At 39.5% G+C, this 24,039-nt stretch overlaps 1 protein-coding gene across 7 annotated transcripts in view; it reads right to left on the bottom strand.

Moving 5' to 3' along the window:
• UBP1 (upstream binding protein 1) overlaps positions 1–24,039 on the bottom strand; it is a 127,585-nt gene that overhangs the window by 88,938 nt on the left and 14,608 nt on the right. The gene's annotated exons all lie outside the window — the stretch shown is intronic.

The following is a 24,039-nucleotide window of genomic DNA, read 5'->3' as shown; positions in this document are numbered from 1 at the left end:
GGCTTCTTCCCGGCAGCTCTTTCTTTTCTCTGGCAAGGCTTTTGTGGGCAGAAAAGCTGCACTGCAATAGAGAAATGGGCAATGAAGCAATCAGCTTGAGGGAAGGAGGCTGCTTTCTCCTCTTTCCCCACTCCTAGTATTTCCCTCGTAATGAGCTAGTGTGGCATATACTGTATATGGTATACCAATATCTTGTGTATGAATATATAAAAATGATTTCAGCTACAGTGCACTGTATTGTTATAGACACATTACTGACAGTTCTTTCTTCCAAAAAAATACTACGGTACCTCCTGACGCTACATATCAGTACAAGGATGTCAAAGCAGAAAAAAATACTTTTAAACTGGAAGTAGTGAAATATGCTTAGGAACATGGAAATAGAGCAGTGGAGAAACATTTTGGACCACCTCCAACTGAAGAAATTATAAGAGACTGGAGGAAACAGGTGGATCAGCTGCAAAAAATGAAAGATAAAAGCACAACTTTCGTGGGCTTGCTGCAAAGTGGCCACAATTAAAGGTGGACATGAGAGAATGGATCATATGTCACCAGAATAATGATTTCGCAGGTTCTACAAAAATGGTAATATATGAAGCCAAATGCATTGAGTAGAGAAAGGTATTCAGGATTTTACTGGATCACCATCAGGGTGCTTCAGGTTTATGAGGCAATATGGCCTTGCTATGCACACCAAAACTAGAATTGCGCAAAAAATGGCAAAAGAGCATGAATCTTTTCATACATTTGTAATAATAGACATTAGGAAGAAAAATAATTTTGAAATTGGCCAGATTGGGAATATGGATGAAGCTCTGCTAACCTTTGATGTGCCATCTAATAAGACTGTTGATCTGAAAGATGTCAAAAGCATAACCGTGAAAACCTCAGAACATGAGAAAATACATTACATATTGTGTTGTCTTGCTGTGCAGGCAGCATTAAATTGCCACTGATGTTAATTTTCAAAAGGAAAACCTTTCCAAAAGAAGTGATTCCAAAAGGAGTTGTGTGTATTCATGAGAAAGGATGGATGGACAAAAATGGAATGAGAATATGGGTTGAAAAAGTGTGGTCTAAACGTCCTGGAGGGCTTCTGAAAAAAACCTGCTTTATTAGTGCTTGACCAGTTTAGAGCACATATTAGCGAAACCACAAAGAAGAGATTTAAAGAAGTGAGGACTCATCTAGCTGTAATTCCTGCCAGTTGCAACCTCTTAATGTTTCCATTAACAAACCATTTAAAGTCTATATGCGAGAAGAATGGAACAAATGGATGGCTGCTGGTAATCATGATCTGACACCTACTGGATGAATGAAGAGCCCACTATCAGTCAAGTTTGTAAATGGGTTAAAACATCATGGCACTCAGTGAAGGACGAAATCGTTGCACGGGTCATTCAAAAAATGTGGCATTAGCAATGCCTTAGATGGAACTGAAGATGATACCATATACAGGTGAAACTCAAAAAATTAGAATATCATGCAAAAGTTCATTTATTTCAGTAATGCAACTTAAAAGGTGAAACTAATATATGAGATAGACTCATTACATGCAAAGCGAGATAGTTCACGTCTTGATTTGTCATAATTTTGATGATCATGGCTGACAGCTCATGAAAACCCCAATTCACAATCTCAGAAAATTAGAATATTACATGAAATCAATAAAACAAGGATTATACATAGAATAATATCGGACCTCTGAAAAGTATAAGCATGCATATTTACTCAGTACTTGGTCTGGGCCCCTTTTGCATCAATTACTGCCTCAATGTGGCGTGGCATGGATGCTATCAGCCTGTGGCACTGCTGAGGTATTATGGAAGATCAGGATGCTTCAATAGCAGCCTTCAGATCTTCTGCATTGTTCAGTCTCATGTCTCTCATCTTTCTCTTGGCAATGCCCCATAGATTCTCTATGGGGTTCAGGTCAGGTGAGTTTGCTGGCCAATCAAACACAGTAATCCCATGGGCATTGAACCAGGTTTTGGTACTTTTGGCAGTGTGGGCAGGTGCCAAGTCCTGCTCGAAAATGAAGTCAGCATCCCCATAAAGCTCATCTGTGGAAGGAAGCATGAAGTGCTCCAAAATCTCCTGGTAGACAGCTGCGTTGACCCCGGACTTAATGAAGCACAGTGGACCAACACCAGCAGATGACATGGCTCCCCAAATCAATAGTCTGTGGAAACTTCACACTGGACTTCAAGCATCTTGCAGTGTGTGCCTCTCCAGTCTTCCTCCAGACTCTGGGTCCTTGGTTTCCAAATGAGATGCAAAAGTTGCTCTCATCAGAAAAGAGGACTTTGGACCACTGAGCAACAGACCAATTCTTTTTTTCTTTAGCCCAGGTAAGACGCCTTCTGAGGTTGTTTGTTGTTCAGGAGTTGCTTGGCAAGAGGAATACGACATTTGAAGCCCATGTCCAGGATCCGTCTGTGTATGGTGGCTCTTGACTCCAGCCTCAGTCCACTCCTTGTGACACTCCCCAACACTTTTGAATGGCCTTTTCCTGACAATCCTCTCCAGGCTATGGTTATCCCTGCTGCTTGTGCACCTTTTTCTTCCACACTTTTCCCTTCCACATGACTTTCTATTAATGTGCTTTGATACAGCACTTTGGGAACATACAACTTCTTTTGCAATTACCTTTTGAGGCTTTCCCTCCTTATGGAGGGTGTCAATGATGGTTTTCTGCACAATTGTCAGGTTAGCAGTCTTTCCCGTGATTGTGATTCCTACTGAATCAGACTGGGAGACCATTTAAAGGCTCAGGAACCCTTTGCAGGTGTTAGGGCTTAATTAGCTGATTAGAGTGGGACATTTTGAGCCTAGAATATCGAACCTTTTCACACTATTCTAATTTTCTGAGATTGTGAATTTGGGGTTTTCATGAGCTGTAAGCCATAATCATCAAAATTATGACAAATCAAGGCATGAACTCTCTCGCTTTGCATGTAATGAGTCTATGTCATATATTAGTTTTACCTTTTAAGTTGCATTACTGAAATAAATGAACTTTTGCATGATATTCTAATTTTTTGAGTTTCACCTGTATAGTGAAGAAAATGGCATCAGTGATTGTGAGCAACTGAGCTTCATAAATTCTGACATTAGCAATGATGAGTACTTGGGTTTCCAGAAAATTAGAAGAGTGCTTGAAGCTTAAAGTCTCTCCTCATTTGTTAATGACAGTGATAATGGTTCTTAATACCGCTGTTGACTTTATATGGTTGAAATATTATTCTGCTATATTATTAAATACATTACTTACACCATTTGGTTCAAAATATTTTTTTTCTTGTTTTCCTCCTCTAAACCTAGGTGCGTCTTATAGTCAGGTGCTATAAGCATCTGACTATAGGTCTTATAGTCTGAAAATACGGTATATACAATAGTAATTTTCTGATCATACCTAAACTTATTCTACTAGTTGCACAATATAAGATTTATTATTTACAATTTAGCATGTAAACCTGCAGTACAGAATTTAACATATGACATTCAATGACCAATCAAACCTATGATACAATTCTCCAGTCATATTTACAGATAATAAATCATGGATTATTTAAATGTTATTTATTGAATAAACCATAATAACTATCTTAATACTATGCTAAAATAGTTCTCAATGACAATAACTGAGCTTGTAACAGAGAGACACAGAGATACAGAAAGAGGGGGAGAGAGAGGGGGAGGGGGGTTGTGGTTCCCGGTGTTTTTTAACAACTGGTTCTTTACTCTAATGATCGGCTGGGAAGGCGTGGCTAGGGGGGTCATGTGACTGGTTGGGAGTGAGTGATGTGGAGTTGGCCACACCCACCCAGGTTTTGTGGCTCCTGGTGTTGTATTTTCTGTGGGAAATGGATCCAAATGGCTCTTTGACTGTTTAAGGTTGCAGACCCCTGGCAGACACAGATATTATTGTTTAAGTAGACATGGTTATAGTACTTAAGGTTGAATAAGCCTTGTTTTAAAAAAGAACTACATTTGATTTCAAAACTACCCTTATTTATCCTATATTTTAAATGGGGGAATAATTCCTAAATGTTCCACCAGAAACTTTCATGTCCCTACAATTAAATCAAACTACAAATAAAACTTTTACTGTAGCACACACTCTGCTTGTATAAGAAATAAGCACATCATATCCAGAAAATGAAGTGGATCTGAATCCTGTGAATCTTAACTATGCTAACATTCAGCAATTCAGGTTCAACAATTACCACAGTAAACTCACGACAATACAAATGAGTTTCAATATAGAAAAAATTGACATAGAAGCTAATACCTGGGCAGAGCATAACTCTATGACATTGATATGGAAAGGCCAAAAGAAAAGATCTAGATGGACTTTAAATACTATGATCTTAAAAGATAAAGAGCTTCAACAAAAAATAGAGAAGGAATTGACTTTCTTCTTTAAGGAAAATAAAAAGGAAGACACCTCAACTCAAAATCGTTGGGATACAATGGAAGCATATGTAAGAGGTTTGATGATAGATTGTGTAGGGAGAAGGAACCATAAGAAAAAGCAAACTTTTAAAATACTAGAAAATGACTATAGGAAATGGGAGCAAGATTTACAAAGATTTCCAGAGAGAAAAAATATTAAAATGAGAATGGACATAATTAAACATAAAATGGCTCTGATTGAAAAAGAAGAGCTAGCGCAAAAAATCAAAGGGACAAAACAGAACTATTTTGAAAATGCTAGTAAGCCAGGTAGATGGTTAGCTTACAAACTCAAAAAGGAGAAAGAAAATCATAGAATAGCGCAATTAATGGATAATAAAGGCCAGATCCAATATATGAATGAAGAGAAGAAAAAAGTTGTTCAAAATTTTTATAGGCAATTATATGGAAAAGAGGAAATTGATGAGGAAAATGTGAAGCATTATCTATATAAAGCAAATTTACCTCAGATTCTTAAGACATGGAAATGATGTTGGAGGGAAACATAACAATGATGGAACTAATGCAAGCGCTTAAAAAACAGAAAAGTGGAAAACCACCAGGCCCTGACAGACTGCCAGTTGAATATTATGGGACTTTTCAAGAACAACTGGACCTTCCGCTATTAGAGGTTATGAATGAAGAGATGCAAAAGGGGAAAATACCTGAGACCTGGACAGAAGTCTATATCACGCTTATCCCGAAAGAGGATACTCACTTAAAACAAGTTAAAAATTATAGACCAATATCTCTGTTAAATTCAGATTAGAAAATCTTTGCTTTAATAAAATGATTTAAACGATACTTGAATGAGTTTATACATTCTGATCAAAATGGATTTCTGCCCAAAAGACATATTAAAAACAATATGAGAATAATACTGGACACTTTAGAATATTATGAGGCCCATCCCGAAAAACAGACAGCATTGATCTTTCTGGATGCACAAAACGCTTTTGATAATGTTATTTGGCATTTTATTCTTCTACAACTGAAAAAAAAATGGGTTTTGGTGAAATGTTTATTAAGGCAATAGAAACCATATACCTAATCAGCTAAGGTTACGATAAATGGTGAACTGACTGAAGCGATCCAAATTGAAAAAGGCACAAGACAAGGTTGCCCACTGTCACCACTGCTGTTTGTGCTGACACTGGAAGTATTAAATAGAAATGTTAGAGAGGAAAGAGAGTTAAAAGGTATGAAAATCCAAAAGAACGAATATAAACTCCAAGCTTTTGCTGATGATTTGGTTTTCATTATTGAGAATCCATTAGAATTTATAACTTGCTTGATTGATAAAATAGGTGAATTTGGGAAAGTGGCAGGTTTGAAAATTAATAAGGATAAAATGAAGATTTTGACAAAAAATATGTTAATGAAGCAAAAAATTGAACTGGTAGAACGCTCAGAGATGCAGGTTACAAACAAAATTATATATTTGGGGATATATTTTACTGCAAGGTGTAGCATGTTGAAAGAGAATAATAATAATAAACTCAAACAGCAGATTGTGACAGATTTGGCAAAATGGGAACATTTACAATTATCATTGCTTGGAAGAATATCAACAATTAAGATGAATATAGTACCTAGAATTTTGTATTTGTTCCAGACCATTCCAATTAAACTGGGGAGAGGATATTTTGTGGAACTAAATAAAATGATGTTGAAATATATTTGGCAAGGGGGAAAAGCGAGGATAAAACTAAAATTGTTACAAGATGTGAGAATGAGAGGGGGCTTTGGGCTACCTAACTGGGAATTGTTTTATCAAGCAGCAAACTTGATGTGGATTAAAGAATGGATAACTCTAAGAAATAATAGAACCTTGGAAGGACATGATTTGTTGTTGGGATGGCATGCTTTTTTATGGTATGGACAAGCTAAAACAACAGGGATATTTTAGAAGACATTTAGTTAAAGAGGTGTTGTTATCAAATTGGGAGAAGATAAAGAAAGGTTATTTTTTAAAAATTCCAATTTGGGTATCATCTATTGAGGCATTCTCATATCCAATAACATTTAGAAAGGAACAAATTGTTAGATACAATTAATTGTTGAATGAAAAGAGTGAGTTAAAAACTAAGCTAGAATTAGAGGCAGAAGGCATAACAATGAATTGGTTTTCTTATTTGCAAATGCAATCCAGATATGATAAAGATTCTAAAACAGAAGGCTTCTATAACAATATAACGAGTTTTGATAAGATTTTAACACAAATATAGAACAGAAACAGGAAATTATTACATATAAAGAACTTTTGTATGCTGAAGGAGGTAGATTGCAATTAAAATCATTACAGGTATTAAAAGAAGAAGGGAGGAATTATACTTGGTTTCAATATGGGCAAATAAGTGCTAGATGGAAAGAAGATCAAAAAATTGGTATAATGCAAAGGGAGGAAAATTTAATAAAGCAAATTAGAAATCAGACCCAGGAGCATATAAAGAGATTGTATAATGTGTTGCTTGAAATAGATTCGGAAAAGGATTTGGTAAAGGATTGTATGATAAAATGGGCACAGAATATTCAGGAACCAATAATGTTGGAAACATGGGAGAAAATTTGGGTTAGAAATGTTAAGTTTACACAAGCACAGAATTTAAGGGAAAATTTTTATAAGATGTTTTATAGATGGCATTTAGATCCCAAAAAATTATCATGTATGTATCCTAATATCCAAGCGAAATGTTGGAGGTGTGATTGTGATGATGCTACATATTTTCATATTTGGTGGACTTGCAAGAAAATTAAGGTCTTTTGGATAAGAATTTGGTGGATTATTCAAAATGTACTGAAGAAGAAGATAAAGTTCCTGCCACAATTTTTCCTTTTGGGAATTATAACGGATTGTACAGGGATTGAGACTAAATTGATTTTGAACTTAATAACAGCAGCAAGACTGTTGATTGGACAATACTGGAAGAAAGAAGAGATACCTACAATAGAAGAATGGATATTGAAAGTTATTAATTTGGCTGAGATGGCTAAAATCTCAGCGTTTTAAAAGACAATACGCAGGAAAGATATTTAATTGAATGGAAAAATGGATTGATTATCTACAAAATAGATATCAGATTAAGAAATATCAGATTGCCTTTGAATAATTAGAAAGTTATTTTATGTAATGGGGAGGGGGTTGGGAGACGAAAAGCTTTGGATGTGGTTATTTGGATTGGAAGGGAAAATTTTATTCTATGTTTGGTTTATGTATAACTTTACCTTGTGATTGACCCGGAAGCCGGGGGTGGGGAGGAGGGGTGTTTTGTTTTGTTTTTGGGAGGGAGGGGGAAAAAAGGGGGAAAAATGTTTTTGTTTTTTTAAAACTCTTTCAATTTAAAAAAAAAAAGATTTTAACAGGTTCAGATGACAACTTGATTAGGAAATTGTATGGATATTTACTAGAGGTTAAATTGGAGGAAGAACAAGTAAATGATTGCTTGGGGGAAGAACTTTGCTTATGGGATAGATTTAGAGGCATGGCAGAAATTATGGATGTATAATTATAAAATGACAATGTCTACAGCAAATAAAGAGAATTTGTATAAGATGATTTACAGGTGGCATCTACCCCCGACAAGAATTGCTAGAATGTTCAAGGTTAAATCTGAAAAATGTTGGAAGTGTCATCAGACACCTGGATCATATTACCATATGTGGTGGACATGTGTTGAAGCAAAAAGATATTGGACTAAAATACACATGTGGTTGGAGAAAATGATTAAAAAACATATTGACTTTAAACCAGAAGTTTTTTTGTTGGGAATTATACCCGAAATATATACTAGAGATGTAAAATATTGTGAATATCATTACAGCAGCCAGGATTGTGTTTGCTAAAAATTGGAAAAATGAGAAATTACCTTCACAAGATGAAATTATTAGGAAGATGATGGAATGTGCAGAGATGAGTAAATTGACATTTGAAATTAGAGAACAAGAAAATAAGCAATATTACAAAATATGGAATTTATTACTGGTTAGAAGGAAAGATATGTTAGAAAAGACCTAGATTGAATAAGAGACCTAGATAATATAAGATATATGTACGAAAGAGTTGTCTATTTTGAGATTGCACAAGAAGATATGTTAACACCCCACCAGCACATTGTAACTGGTTTGATGAGTTTTTTATGTTTGTTGTTAAAAAAAAATTACCACAGTCAACTTGTGATAACCATCTTGTGCAGTGGAACTTTTTATAACATTTACCACTGGTATGCAATTAAAAAGTTTTAAAAGGCAAGTCTATGATAAGATTAGAATATATTCTGGATATTCTGGTCCACATAAGGAAAGTCATTTTACCAAGCTAGCAATATTTCTCAGGGTTATTCATATATATTCCTATTCATCACTTAACATATAGGTAAAAGGTAAAGGTTCCCCTCGCACATATGTGCTAGTCGTTGCCGACTCTAGGGGGCTCATCTCCGTTTCAAAGCCGAAGAGCCAGCGCTGTCCGAAGACGTCTCCGTGGTCATGTGGCCGGCATGACTCAATGCCAAAGGCGCACGGAACGCTGTTACCTTCCCACCAAAGGTGGTCCCTATTTTTTCTACTTGCATTTTTACGTGCTTTCGAAACTGCTAGATTGGCAGAAGCTGGGACAAGTAACAGGAGCTCACCCCGTTACACGGCAGCACTAGGGATTTGAACCGCTGAGCTGCCGACCTTTCGATCAACAAGCTCAATGTCCTAGCCCCTGAGCCACCGTGTCCCTTTCACTTAACATAATCTGCATGTAACTCTGGGTAGGAGATGTGGAAAACATAATTTATGATAATGTTTAATATAGAAAATGTAGTCCTATTATTTTTCTGTTTTAAATCCAGCTACTGAGACTGGAGAATTATCAGAAGTTAAACTATGCTTGAAAATTTTCTTTGAGAGAAAAGAGGAACTCAAAGACTTTCTGTAGCCCCAAAATGCCAGATTCCTATTGCAAACTTCCCTAAGTTTAGGCTTAAGGAGTTTTCAATCAGAGGATAACCAAAATAAAAAAAAAACTGTAGAATTGCTACAGAACAATTTTTTTTAATTAATTTATTTTATTTTGTCACAACAATATATGTAGGTATCATACAAAAAGATTATATAGTAAATAAACACATATATGGGTAAATATAAGGAGGTATAAGCATATATATAGGAAGAAGAAAAGAAAAACAATAGGACAGGAACAGTAGGCACGTTTGTGCGCTTATGCACGCCCCTTATGGTCCTCTTAGGAATGGGGTGAGGTCAATAGTAGAAAGTTTTTGGATAAAACTTTTAGGATTATGGGAAGAGACCACAGAGTCAGGTAAAGTATTCCAAGCACTGATGATTCTGTTACAGAAGTCATATTTTCTGCAATCTAGATTAAAGCGGTTGACATTAAGTTTAAATCTATTATTTGCTCTAGTATTATTGCAATTAAAGCTGAAGTAGTCTTTAACAGGAAGGACTTTACAATAGATGATTCTGTGAGTTAAGCTTAGGTCTTGTCGAAGGCGACGGAGTTCCAAGTTTTCTAAGCCTAGGATTTCAAGTCTGGTGGGATAGGGTATTTTATTGTTTTCAGAGGAATGGAGAACTCTTCTTGTAAAATATTTTTGGACACGTTCAATTGTATTGATGTCAGAGATGTGGCGAGGGTTCCAAACTGGCGAGCTGTATTCTAGAATTGGTCTAGCAAATGTTTTATATGCTCTGGTTAGTAGTGTGGTGTTTTTGGAAAAGAAGCTATGCAAAATTAGGTTTACAACTCTTAAGAGCTTTTTTTGCTATGTAGTTACAGTGGGCTTTGGCACTTAGATCATTTGACATGAAAACTCCAAGGTCTTTGACGGGATGGGGGTCGTCTGTAAGGTAATGCCCATCTAGTATGTATTTAGTTTTTGGGTTCTTTTTTCCTATATGTAAGACTGAGCATTTGCTGGTTGAAATTTGGAGCTGCCAATTTTTAGACCAAGCGGATAGATGATCAAGGTTGTTTTGAATGATAGAAGTATTGTCTGTGGTGTTAAATAGTTTGACATCATCAGCAAAGAGAACACAATTACTTGAGATGTGGTCACAGAGATCATTAATGTATAATATAAAGAGTGTTGGTCCAAGGACGCTGCCTTGAGGAACGCCGCTCTTGACAGGAACAGGATTTGATAAAGCATTGCCAATTTTGACCACTTGTTGTCTGTTAGACAGAAAAGCAGATATCCATTTGTGGAGGGGTCCTGAGATGCCATAGGATGTTAGTTTTAGGAGAAGTTTATCGTGTACTACTGAGTCAAAAGCTTTGCAGAAGTCTATGTAGATTGCATCTATTGATTCGCCTTGATCGAGATTTGAAGTCCATATGTTTTTGCAGTGGAGAAGTTCTAAGTTACATGATAATTTTTTCCTGAAACCAAATTGTTTGTTGGAGAGTAGGTTGTTAGTTTCTAAGTGTGAGGTAATGGATTGGTTGATGATTGATTCATGACTTTGCAGGTGACGCAGCAAAGGGAGATCGGTCTGTAGTTTTTGACTAAGCTGGGGGTCTCCTTTTGTGAAGATAGGGATGACTGTGGCTAGTGACTAAAGTTTGGGAAGAGAACTGGTAGTGAAAGCTTTATCAAAGATAGTACTTAGGAGTTCTGCTATATTAATGGAAAGTTTTTTTAAGAAGTATGCACATAGTCCATCGGGTCCAATAGAAATTGATGGTTTTAAGTTGTGAAGAGCTTTTCCAACCTTGTCTTCTGTGAAATCTATATGAATTAAATAAAATCACCTACAGGTAGTTCTCGACTTATAACAACTGAGGCCAAAATTTCTAATGCTAATGAGAAAGTAGGTTTTGCCCCATTTTACAACCTTTCTTGCCACAATTGTTAAGTGAATCATTGCAGTTTTTAAGTTAGTAACATGATTGTTAAGTGAATCTGGCTTCTCTATTGACTTTGCTTGTAAGAAAATCATAAAAAGTGATCATAGGACCCCAGGACATTGCTACAATCATAAATACAAACCAGTTGCCAATTATCGAAATTTTGATCATGTGCACATGGAATGCTCGTAAGTGCAATGGTCATAAGTATGAAAAATGGTCATAAGTTCTTTTTTCTGTGTCACTGTAACTTTGACCAGTTACTAAAAGAATGGTTCTGTGTTGATCACCTGTATTAGTTCAAAGCTCATTCTATTCAGTGTTGAATTCCAGCATAACCTTATCATTTTTTTAATGTAAAGAATTCATTCTGAATTTTCTTCTACTAAAGAATTCCATAAGCAGGACAGGCATCTATATACAATTTCTTACTTGCCTAAGAAGATCCTGGAGCACCGAGGAACTACCAGAGTAGTTCACATCTTCAAAAAAGGGGGAAAAATAGATCCAGGAAACTACAGACCTATCAGCCTGACCTCAATACCAGGGAAGATTCTGGAAAAGATTATCAAGCAATGGATCAGTGAACACCTAGAGGCAAACAAAGTCATAACCAAAAGCCAGCATGGGTTTCTTAAAAACAGATCATGCCAGACAAATCTTATTGCATTCTTTGACAAGGTGACAAAATCAGTGGATCAGAGGAATGCTGTGGATATAATTTACTTGGATTTCAGCAAGGCATTTGACAAAGTAGGCTACAATCTACTACTTGATAAGACAGAAAAATGTAAGTTAGACAACATCACCACCAGATGATTTTGTAATTGGCTGACCAACTGCACTCAACGAGTAGCCTTCAATAGAACTGCATACATCCCTCCTTGGAGGGAAGTATGCAGTGAGATACCCCAAGGCTCTGTTTTAGGCCCAGTACTCAACATCTTCATCTATGATTTAGATGAAGGGATAGATGGGGAACTCATTAAATTTGCAGATGACACTAGGTGTCAGAAATAGCCAACACTCCAGAAGATAGGCTTAAGATTCAGAAGGATCTTGACAGACTTGAACTATCTAAAAAATAAAATTCAATCGTAAAAAAAGTAAGGTTTTACATTTAGGCAAGAAAAACCAAATGCACAGGTACAGTATAGGTGGTATCTCACTCAATAGTAATAACTGTGAGAGAGATCTTGAAGTCCTACTGGACAATCACTAAAATATGAGCCAGCAGTTTGCTATAGCTGCCAACAAAGCCAACACAGTTCTAGGCTGCATAAAACAGAAGGATAGAATCAAGACCATGTGAAGTGTTAATACACACACATATATATAAGTGTATTGGTAAGGCCACACTTGGAATACTGCATCCAGTTCTGGTCACCACAATGAAATAAAGATGTTGAGACTCTAGAAAGAGTGCGGAGAAAAGTAACAAAGATGATTAGGGGACTGGAGGCTAAAACATATAAAGAACAGTTGCTGGAATTGGTTATGTCTAGTTTAATGAAAAGAAGAAATTAGAATAGAACAGGATAGAACAGAACAGAATAGGAATAGAATAGAATTCTTTACTGGCCAAGTGTGATTGGACATACAAGGAATTTTTCTTGGCGCATATGCTGTCAGTGTACATAAAACAAAAGATACATTCATCAAGAAACATAAGGTACGAAAGAAGAGGTACCTACAATAGAAGAATGGATATTGAAAGTCATTAATTTGGCTGAGATGGCTAAAATCTCAGCTTTTTTGAAAGACAATACGCAGGAAAGATATTTAATTGAATGGAAAAAATGGATTGATTATCTACAAAAAAGATATCAGATTAAGAAATATCAGATTGACTTTGAATAATTAGGAAGTATTATTTTATGTAATGGGGAGGGGGTTGGGAGATGAAAAGATTTGGATGAGGTTAATTGGATTAGAAGGGAAAATTTTACTCTATGTTTGGTTTATGTATAACAATACCTTGTGATTGACCGGGAAGCCGGGGAAGGAGGGGAAGGGGTTTTCTGGGAGGGAGGGGGGAAAAAAGGGGGGAAATGTTTTTGTTTCTTAAAACTTTTTCAATAAAAAAGAAAGAAATATAAGGTACAACACTTACTGATAGTCATAGGGAAAAAATAAGCAATCAAATCATATTAGAAAACAGTCAATATAAATCATAAGGATACCAGCAACAAGTCATAAGTGGAAGGAGATAGATTATAGGAACGATGAGAAGATTGTACCTTGTACCTTGATGAACGTATCTTTTCTTTTATGTACACTGAGAGCATATGCACCAAGACAAATTCCTTGTGTGTCCAATCACACTTGGCCAATAAAATTCTATTCTATTCTATTCTATTCTATTCTATTCTATTCTTAATAGTAATGCAGACTTAATAACTAGTTTGGCAGTGTTGCGGGAACTATTTGTTTAGCAGAATGATGTCATTTGGGAAAAAACTGTTCTTGTGTCTAGTTATTCTGGTGTGTAGTGTTCTATTTTGAGGGCCCTGTGCTAATTGTAGAGGTATCTGATGTGATTCTGCTTAGCTTCACCTGCTGCTTCCTGTCTGTTAGGAAGCTTATGATCCACTTACAAGTGTATTCAGGTACCGCTAGCTGGTTTAGCTTAGTTAGAAGAATGTCTGGAATGATGGTGTTGAATGCTGAACTAAAATCTACAAAGAGGACCCTTGCATAGGTCTTTGGAGATTCAAGATGTTGTAGGATGTAGTGCAGAGCATATTAACAAATCATCTGTTGATCTATTTGCTCGGTATGCAAATTGCAAGCGGTCTAATAGTGGATCCGTGATGGTTTTCAAGTGGGACAGTACTAGCCTTTCAAACATTTTCATAACTACGGATATAAGAGCAACTGGTCTGTAGTCACTCAGTTCTTTGATGGAGGGCTTCTTCGGCACTGGGATGATAGTCAAGCATTTGAAGCAAGAAGGAACATAGCACATCTCTAGTGATTTATTGAAGATATGGGTGAAGATGGGGGCCAATTGGTCAACACAAACTTTTAAGCAAGGAGGAATTATCTTGTCTGGGCCTGGAGCTTTTCCTGGCTTTTGTCTGTGTAATAGGTCTTGCACTTCCTTTTCTGTGATCACTAGGGGTTTTGAACCCAATGGGATGGGGTCAGTTGCAGGAGGTTTGGCTGTGGTTGGTGTGTCAGAGATGGGGTCAGTTGTAGGAGGCTTGGCTGTTGTTGGTGTGTCTGAGATAGGGGTTGTGGAGATAGGTGGCTATAGTTTCCTTTCAAATCTGCAGTAATCTTCATATGCCAGTTGTTGATTTCCTTCAGCCTGGGAAGAAGGTTTGTCGTAGCCGGTGATATTTTTAAGAGTTTTCCACGTTTGCTGCTTCATTTGTTGAGAACTGATTCTTTAGCTTTTCAGAGTAGCTTCTTTTTGCTGCTCTGATTCTCCCTTGTTAATACATTTCTGGCCAAAGAGAAGGCCTACAGGCTTTCTCTTTAGAACGATGTAGCTACTTATGTTTAGCTATGAACCAAGGTTTGTTGTTCCTGTATATTTGCAAGTTCCTGGTCGGTACACATAGGTCTTCACAGAAACTGACATATTGTCAGGCTGCCTCTGATTATAACTAGGAAAGAATACACCTTGACTTCATTTGCAAATAAAGAAAAGTACTTTTACTAATTACATCTGGATTGCAGCAGGGTTAAGTTGAATCTGAGACAGAATATGGCTGACAATCTGTATCACCCTATTCCTCCCTCCTCTGTCCCAAAAGGTCATCAGGTCTGGTCCAATGCCAGCTCCTTCCCGGGGTCCCGTGGTAATCTTCTTCCGCAGGTCTCTGGTTGTCAATCAAATCAGGAATGCAATGTCCGTTAGCGTTCGCACCCAAACATTCCTGTGAATTCAAAACATTAATCTCTCCTCCCACCTTAATTATGTCAGACCGCCACTCTTAAAGGCCCCTCTCTTCTTAACTTGAATCCAATAGCTATTTACATTAGAAACACAATCCCATTCTATCTAACAACTGAAATACAATCCCCTTCTATCTAACGACTGAATATAAGGAGAACAAAGAGATACGAAGTTTGGAGTGGAGGCTGACATTCGGCCCTCCTGCAACAAGGACATCAGTCCTAGAAAGAAAAAAAAATTAGGGTTTGTAAGGATATTTTTTATAGAATTGAGCTATCTTTTCTGAAGCACGAACATCTTCCTTGTTCACCCATTTGGCTTGGGACAAAGGGAAGTGCTTCCAAGCAATGAGATATTGAATTTTATTTCTATGTTTTCTTGAATCCAAGATTTCTTTTATCTCAAAATGTTGTTCGCCTTCTATGAGAATTGGTATAGGAGGGGGTATATGGTCAGCACGGAAAGTGGAAGTGTGTTCCGGTTTCAGCAAGCTGACATGGAAAACAGGATGAATTCTTCTAAGTGTTTTTGGTAATTGTAGTTGTACAGTCACGGGGTTGATGATTTTCACTATGGGGAAGGGTCCCACATATTTAGGTCCTAGTTTTTTAGACTTTTGAGTAGTTTGTAAATATTTGGTGGAGAGATAAACATTGTCACCAACTCGGTATTTGTTCTCAGGGGATCTTTTTTTATCTGCTTGTTTTTTTATGTGCATGGTGAGCGTCATCGATCGCCTTGCGAGTCATTTTCCATGTGCTTTGTATTTGATCTATCCATTCTGATAAGGAGGAAACCGTGGTTTTCTCCTTTGGAAGTTCTGAAATGGGGACAAAATCTTGGCCTGAAGCTACTTTAAAAGGAGTAAATCCTGTGCTACTATGAATTGAGTTATTGTAGGCGACTTCAGCAAAAGGAAGTAGGTCTGCCCAATTGTCTTGTTGATAGTTAATGTAACAACGTAAATATTGTTCCAGTACCGAGTTCGAACGTTCGCAACTTCCATTAGTCTGGGGATGATGGGAGGAGCTTAATCCTTGGGTGGAGCCAATCAGTCGCAGAAATTCTTTCCAAAATTGAGAAGTGAATTGGACTCCGCGATCTGAGATGATGCGTTCAGGAACGCCGTGTAGTCTATAAATGTGTTGTACAAACAACTTCGCCAGAGTCTTTGAGGAGGGTATTTTCGAACATGGAATAAAATGGACTTGTTTGGAGAAAAGGTCTGTCACTACCCAGATTACAGTATTGCCTGCACTTTCGGGTAGCTCCACTATGAAATCCATGGATATCTCTTTCCATGGGCTACTGTTTGGAGTAGTCCAGGAGATTTTCCTGGAGGCCTTTTAGACAATGTGCAAACAGGGCAACTTGAGATATATGATTGAATGTCTTTTTTAAGACTTGGCCACCAAAATTGTCTTTTAAGAAGATGCAAGGTTTTTACAAATCCAAAATGTCCTGCCATTTTGGCATCATGGCATCGTTGTAGGATGGTTTCTCTGAGTGATAAAGGAACATATAGCTTCGCTCCAATCCAAGCTAGTCCATCACGGAGTGTGCATTCAGGCGAATGCGCCAAAAACCAGTCATCAGTGTTCAAAGCTTCTTTAAACAACTTAGTTAGTTCATCTGGTAGTGATGACTCGGTTTTGGTATGGCTACGAGTTATAGCTGGAGCTGCTAACTGTTGAATGGGAAGTATTGGGCGAACCACCTCGGAGCGAGTACCATTGTATTGGGGCAAGCGTGAAAGAGCATCTGCCAAAAAATTTTTCCCTCCAGGAATGTAATGTAAGGAGAAATTAAAGCGGTTAAAATATTGAGCCCATCGGGCTTGTTTAGGTGAAAGTTTTCTAGGAGTTTTTAGCGCTTCTAAATTTTTGTGATCAGTCCAAACTTCAAAAGGATGATTAGAACCCTCTAAGAATTGTCTCCATGTGCGAAGAGTCCAGTGGACTGCAAATGCTTCCTTTTCCCAAATAGCCCATCGTCTTTCAGTTTCAGTTAATTTCCGAGAAGTGAAAGCACATGGCTGTAGTTTACCATCGGAATTGTTTTGGAGTAAAACGGCTCCGACTGCTACGTCACTAGCATCAGCCTGTACCACAAAAGGGACATCCATGTCGGGGTGTTTTAAAATAGGTTCAGCGGCAAACAGTCGTTTTAATTTCTCAAACGCTGCTTGACATTCCATTGTCCATTCAAGAGGTAATGATGGCTTGGGTTTTGTATCTCCTTTAGTTTTTAAAAGGTTGGTGATTGGCAAAGCAATTTGAGCAAAGGAAGGGATGAATTGACGATAAAAGTTCGCAAATCCCAAAAAACTTTGCAACTGTTTGCGTGTGCGTGGGGCGGCCCATTCTAAGACAGCTTTCACTTTCTCTTGGTCCATTTCTAGTCCATCCGCTGATATGCGGTATCCTAAGTAGTCTATTTTAATTTGATAGAAATCACATTTGGATAATTTGCAGTAAAGTTCTGCAGATAATAACTTTTTAAGAACTTCTCTTACTAGTTTAATATGTTCTTCCATTGTTTCTGTATAGATAAGTATATCATCAAGGTAGACAAGAACTCCTTTAAACAAATGTTGATGGAGTATTTCATTTATTAGTTGCATGAAAACTGCGGGCGCCCCCTGCAATCCAAACGGCAAAACTCAAAACTGGAAACACCCTAGTGGACAGTTGAAAGCGGTTTTCCATTCATCCCCCTCCTTTATACGAACTCTGTAGTAAGCCTCTCATAGGTCCAATTTGGTGAAAAACTTCCCTTTCGCTAGATGCGCTAACATATCTTTCATGAGCGGCATGGGGTATATGTTTTCGGCACACACCGCGTTAAGGTTTCTATAGTCAACTATCAGACGAAAAGAGCCATCTTTCTTTTCTCGGAACATCACTGGCGCAGCCACACGAGGCCTAGCCGGTTGGATAAACCCCCGCTCTAAGTTTTTGTCTATGAATTTGCGTAGTCCCCCCAATTCCTTTTGGGTCATGGGGTAAGCTTTTGGTTTTGGAAGCTTTACCCCCGGAAGGATGTCTATGGCACAGTCAATAGGCCTATGGGGAGGTAGAACGTCTGATGCTTTCTCACTAAAGACTTCTCGCAAGTCCCAGTATTCCTTAGGTATCCTCTCCTCCCCGTCTATCCGTTCGATCATTGCCCCCATCGTATCTTGGAACATGACCACGGTAGATCCCTCCTTGGTTTCTCTTTTTTTTCCCTTTAGTGTTCTGGAGCAGAAACGCAAGACTCCTGTCCTCCAGTTAATATGGGGGTTCCACTTCCGCAGCCATGACAACCCAAGCAACAGGGGTTGGTCCATCCCTGGGGCTACTATGAAGTTTAGGATCTCGTGATGGTCTCCTATTATCATTTCTATGGGTTCTGTTACGAAATGGGTGGGTCCTCCCCTTGCCACAGAGCCATCCAACTGGGCAAACGCTATGGGCCTACTTAGGGTTCTCAGTTTTAGTTCCATTTTCTCTACTAGTTTGGGACTGATCATGCATCTAGTACATCCAGAATCTAGTAGGGCTAACATTTCCCCCTTATTACCCGAAGAGGGTATATGCAGGTTGACTGGAATGTCCAAGGGACCCCGTGTCCAACTCACCAGAAGGTCTTCATCGGACTCTGACGTGGTTTTGCTGTCATCAGTTTCGGTCGATGCTTCGCAATCCTCCCTGATGGGCGTGCCCTTCTTGGCGACACCCTCTCCCACTTTTGCCGGCTTTCGCGCCTTAGCAGTTGGTTTCACTGGTTCCTTTTCACCACCAGAGGTCGTCTTTGGCACCAGCTTCACCCAACAGTCGGCTGCTCGGTGGCCTTCTTTCCCACATCTGTAGCACGTAGTCGAACGTTGTCTCCCTCCCTCCGGTCTAGGAGTGTCCCTAGAAGGGCCTTCAGGAGAATGGGCAGGGTACGGTCTTCCAGTGCGCTGTCTTCTGCCACGGTCTTTCACCAGTTCGATTTCCATCTCCGCTGCCAGGGTGTACCAGCCGTACAACGTGGTTGGAGAGGCTCGTGCCCGGCACAGTTCATAGAGATCTCCATTCAGACCATCTTTGTAAATGTTGACCAGGGTCACCTCTGACCATCCTCTCATTAAGGGAACTAGATCACTGAATTCCTGGTTGTAATCAGCCACCGGCCTTCTCCCTTGCCTGATGGTTTTCATCCGGCCTTTGGCCTTCTGCTCTGCTAGGGGGTCCTCGAACCTCCTCCTCAGTGCAGTAATAAAATGCTCGTAGTTTTGCAGTAAGGGGGAGTGGTTGGTATATAGTGACACAAACCATGCAGCTGCTCTTCCGGTCAAGTTGTGGGTCACAGCTCTAACTTGTGCCACCTGTGACCAATAATCTTCCCCCCAGTCTATCATGTGGTCATTCACTATCGCCAGGAACAGTTCCAGCTCCTTAGCATTTCCATCAAATTTCTCTGATATGGGGGGAATTTTTGGCTTTTTCCTTCCCCTGCGCAGCCTTGCTTGATCAGCAGGTGGCGTGCGACCCCCATCCAATTCAGCTGCCTCTGGGGAAAGGTTTCCCGGCTCTGGGCCTTCAGAAATCTCTCCGCCCTGGGAATCTCCTCCAGCTGGCCCCTTTGTATTCTCTTCCTCCTCATCTCCCTCCCACCTGGAGGACCGAATAGGGGATTCATACCTTTAGCGAGCTGCTTGCCTTACTTTCACTTCACGAAAAAGACGCAATGCCTCCTCCAATTGGAGCTTGTCCCTTATCTCTTGTTCTGCTTCTGAAAGTCTTTCTTTTTCCTTTTTTTTTCTTTTAGTTACTCCAGAAGGAAGCTCTTCGGTGTTTGGTTTCCACCCTTTCTCTTCCAGCTTTAATTGCTCTATCCACCGAGCTCCGCAATCTTCCAGCTCAGGGTTAAAAGTGTCAGCAGAAATTCCTCCAGACGCCTCCCTCAGCTCAGCAGGCGGCTGGCCTTCCATCAAATTTTTTCTGTCGACCCCCTAGGTATTTTGGTTAAAATCCTGGTTGATCGACATGCTTTGAGATTCAGCATGTCAGGCTGCCTCTGATTATAACTAGGAAAGAATACACCTTGACTTCATTTGCAAATAAAGAAAAGTACTTTTACTAATTACATCTGGATTGCAGCAGGGTTAAGTTGAATCTGAGACAGAATATGGCTGACAATCTGTATCACCCTATTCCTCCCTCCTCTGTCCCAAAAGGTCATCAGGTCTGGTCCAATGCCAGCTCCTTCCCGGGGTCCCGTGGTAATCTTCTTCCGCAGGTCTCTGGTTGTCAATCAAATCAGGAATGCAATGTCCGTTAGCGTTCGTGCCCAAACATTCCTGTGAATTCAAAACATTAATCTCTCCTCCCACCTTAATTATGTCAGACCGACACTCTTAAAGGCCCCTCTCTTCTTAACTTGAATCCAATAGCTATTTACATTAGAAACACAATCCCATTCTATCTAACAACTGAATACAATCCCTTTCTATCTAACGACTGAATATAAGGAGTACAAAGAGATACGAAGTTTGGAGTGGAGGCTGACACATATGATGTTACAGTATCTGTGAGTACATCTAAATTTGCAGAGGTACTTTCGAAAACATTCCAATCAGTGCAGTCAAGGCAGGCCTGTGGCTTTAACTTTGCCTCCTCAGTCCAGGTCCTCACTGATTTAATTGTTGGTTTTGTGGTTTTAAGTCTTTGCCTATAAGCAGGTACAAGGTGACTCATGCAACAATCAGAGTGTTGTGTAGCAATGGTCTAAAGTATTCTTGCCTCTAGTGGGACAATTGACATGCTGAAAGTATTTTGGTAGCTCTTTTCTTAAGTTTGCCTTGTTTAGATCTCCCAAAATAATGGCCAGTGAATTGGGATATTTGGCTTCAGCCTCCATCATCTGGTCAGCTAGAGTTCATAAGGCCTTGTTTACACAGGCTTGTGGAGAGACATAAACAGCAATTAGTAGAAATGAGGAGAACTCATGTGGACAGTAAAATGGTTTACAGTTGATAAGTAAAGACTCTAAGTTTTCATCATAGAATTTATATATTATAGTTATATCCTGAGAACCAGCTGTTGTTGATATATAAGCATAAGCCTCCTACTTTCTTTTTATCTGATGATTCTGCAATTCTGTCTGCTCTATGTATCTGAAACCCTGGAATTTGCATGCTGTTGTCATCAATATCACCATGTAACCAGGTTTCAATAAAACATAGGCCAGCTGCACTGTGAAAATCAGAGTTGCATCTGTTTAAAAGGAGTATTTCATTCATCTTGTTAGCAAGTGAATGTAAATTTGTCAGGAAGATTGAAGGCAGAGCAGTTCTATTTTCCCTATTCCTTAGCCTGTTTAAAATTCCTGCCCTTTTACCTCTCTGTCTCAGTTTCCTGTTTGGTTTTTTTTGTAATCCATAGCTCCATGAAAATTACTTATTCCTTAGAATCTCCTCCGTGTTTATAAAGATGGCGGGGTGGGTGGGGGTAGTGAGATCACAGAAAGCTGCTCCTTAAAGAAATGTTGCTTAATTCTTAGCAGATAAGTCTCATGAGTATGAAATCCGTAGTGAGTCACAGAGAATAATAAAAAATAAAGAAACCATTAGACAGCATTTCACCGTGACAGCCTTCAGCAGTGCCATCTTGGAATAGGAAACATGATAGTAGTATTCTGATAGCATGGTAGGTGTGAGATGACAGCAGTGTTCTGATATCTCAGGGTTGCCACAAAGAAGAAGGAATCAAGATATTCTCCAAAACACTGAGGGCAGGACAAGAAGCAGTAGATGGAAACTAAACAAGGAGAGAAGCAACCCAGAACTAAGAGGAAATTTCCTGACAGAACAATTAACCTGTTCTGTCCTCACCACATTAATCTGTGTGCAGCCTGACAGCTAAACCTACCTATCCTCCAATAAAACAAACCATGTGCATAAATCTGAATGCTTAATTGAAAGAACAGGATATGGTGAAACTGTGGAAAATAGTGATACATACAATCAGAACCAAATACAAGGTAGACAGTATTAAGTTATTGCTGAATATAACAGTTAATAAATACAAGCAATTTAAATCTCACCAGCAATGTTATGTGTGTGGGATGTGGATTTGTCCTTGGATGACCATGTGCCACAGATTAAGATGGATGCTTCTTTATGTTTCTGCCTTCTCCAAATGCTAAAGGAAATGGAGTCTGGTTTCCCAGCGTGCACTTTGTTTCACCACTATACTGATGGATAAAATGGGTTGGGTCAGCATCAAACAATATACTTGATATTTTGTCTCTTGGGGCATATTTGTCCCTCCGGCCACTAGATGGCGCTAGAGCGCAACAATATATCAAAGTTATATGATCAATACCACTATTTGACTTCTGAGATGGTAGCATTAGGTCAGCTGCCATTGTTTTTTTCCTGATATAATTGTAAATGACGTAGTGCCACTGCAGTTTCTGATGAAGCTTCTGGGAACTTGACAATGATCTAAGTCTGGAATATAACATCCCACTGGTGGTTTCTCCCTTAGAATTGCTGAGGTCATTTGATATCCAGCACCATTCTGCAGCAACAGGACCTGAGCCATGTCAGAAGGTTGTGACTTGCCTTTGAGACTGGCACATCACTGCTTCTGTTACTGTGAGGCTGCCCTCGGATTCTGCATTGGATGAAGAATCTCCATTCATCTGGGATCTGTGAAGTGTTTAACATTCTTCCTTCAGAAAATGTTCTTGCTTGCAAACCACGTCCATTAGCAGATGCAGATCAGGGGATTTGGCCTTCTGTGAACTGCTCTTTCTATCTCTGCATTTGGTTTGAATATATGAAACTGAATCTTTGGTATATTTGCTTGGGGGGGGGACCCACCTCTGGGATGAGGAAACCAGTTTGTTCTGTGGATGCAACAGTCTCTGATGTATTTGTTCCACACCTTGTGTCAGGATCTTCCTGTGATTGACTGAATGGAAGTTTCTTTTGAACAAATACCATGGAAGGCACTGCTACATGTTACATCTTATATCCCACTTGTACCATGGAGATTGACTGTCCATTTTTACATCTTATGTCATCTTATATCTGGATCCTAAGTCGAGAGCTACCTCAGGAGAACATCCCTGTTAACATCTCTGCCAGCCTAGGATGATCTATCTTCTGCTGACTTTTACTGTATTGTATGCGCTATTCTAGAACTGAACTCTTGCACCTGCGAGGTGCCCCCGCCTCGCGGGAACGGCCTGTTACGCTACCGAAGGCCGGCCTCCATGACGGGTCTTGGGACCCACAGAGGTGGCACGCGAAGAGGAGGAGCCTTTGGGGGTTTAGACAGGGCATTTTAAGGGGTGGAGGGTAAGGACGGGTGTTGGGGAAACCCGTTGGGGGGTCCAGTTCCTGAGTGCTCATGGCGGTAAGTCTATAGGTTCGGAGGTCACGGGGGGGGTTTGTGTTCCGTCGGTTGAGGGTGGTTCTATTTGCATGGTAAGTGGGAGGGGCAGATATGACGGAAGCGGGGGCTCATATCGTTCTTTGGGGCGCGCCGATGTTTGCAGGCGATCGCGCCCGAGCCCCCAGACTTCTCCCGCTTCCGGATGGTCTAGACTCAGAGCCTGGGCCTTCGGCTGATGCTGTGCAACGACGGTCCGTGGCCAATAAGGCCCCCTAATTCATGATCTTATCCAGGGGTGCCGCGGACCTTATGGGCGCATGGAGACCTGGTTGGGTGCAGAAGGGGCGTGCCTTGTCGAGATGTGCCCACCGGGTTTCAAGATTCCATCAGCCGAGGGCTCAGGGTAGGGGTGGGGGTGGCGGTTGTGATTAGAGAGAGTCTGG

This window comes from Ahaetulla prasina, chromosome 4 (genome assembly GCF_028640845.1).
Source record: "Ahaetulla prasina isolate Xishuangbanna chromosome 4, ASM2864084v1, whole genome shotgun sequence".
NCBI lineage: Eukaryota > Metazoa > Chordata > Lepidosauria > Squamata > Colubridae > Ahaetulla > Ahaetulla prasina.
This window is presented reverse-complemented; position numbering and strand designations above follow the sequence as displayed.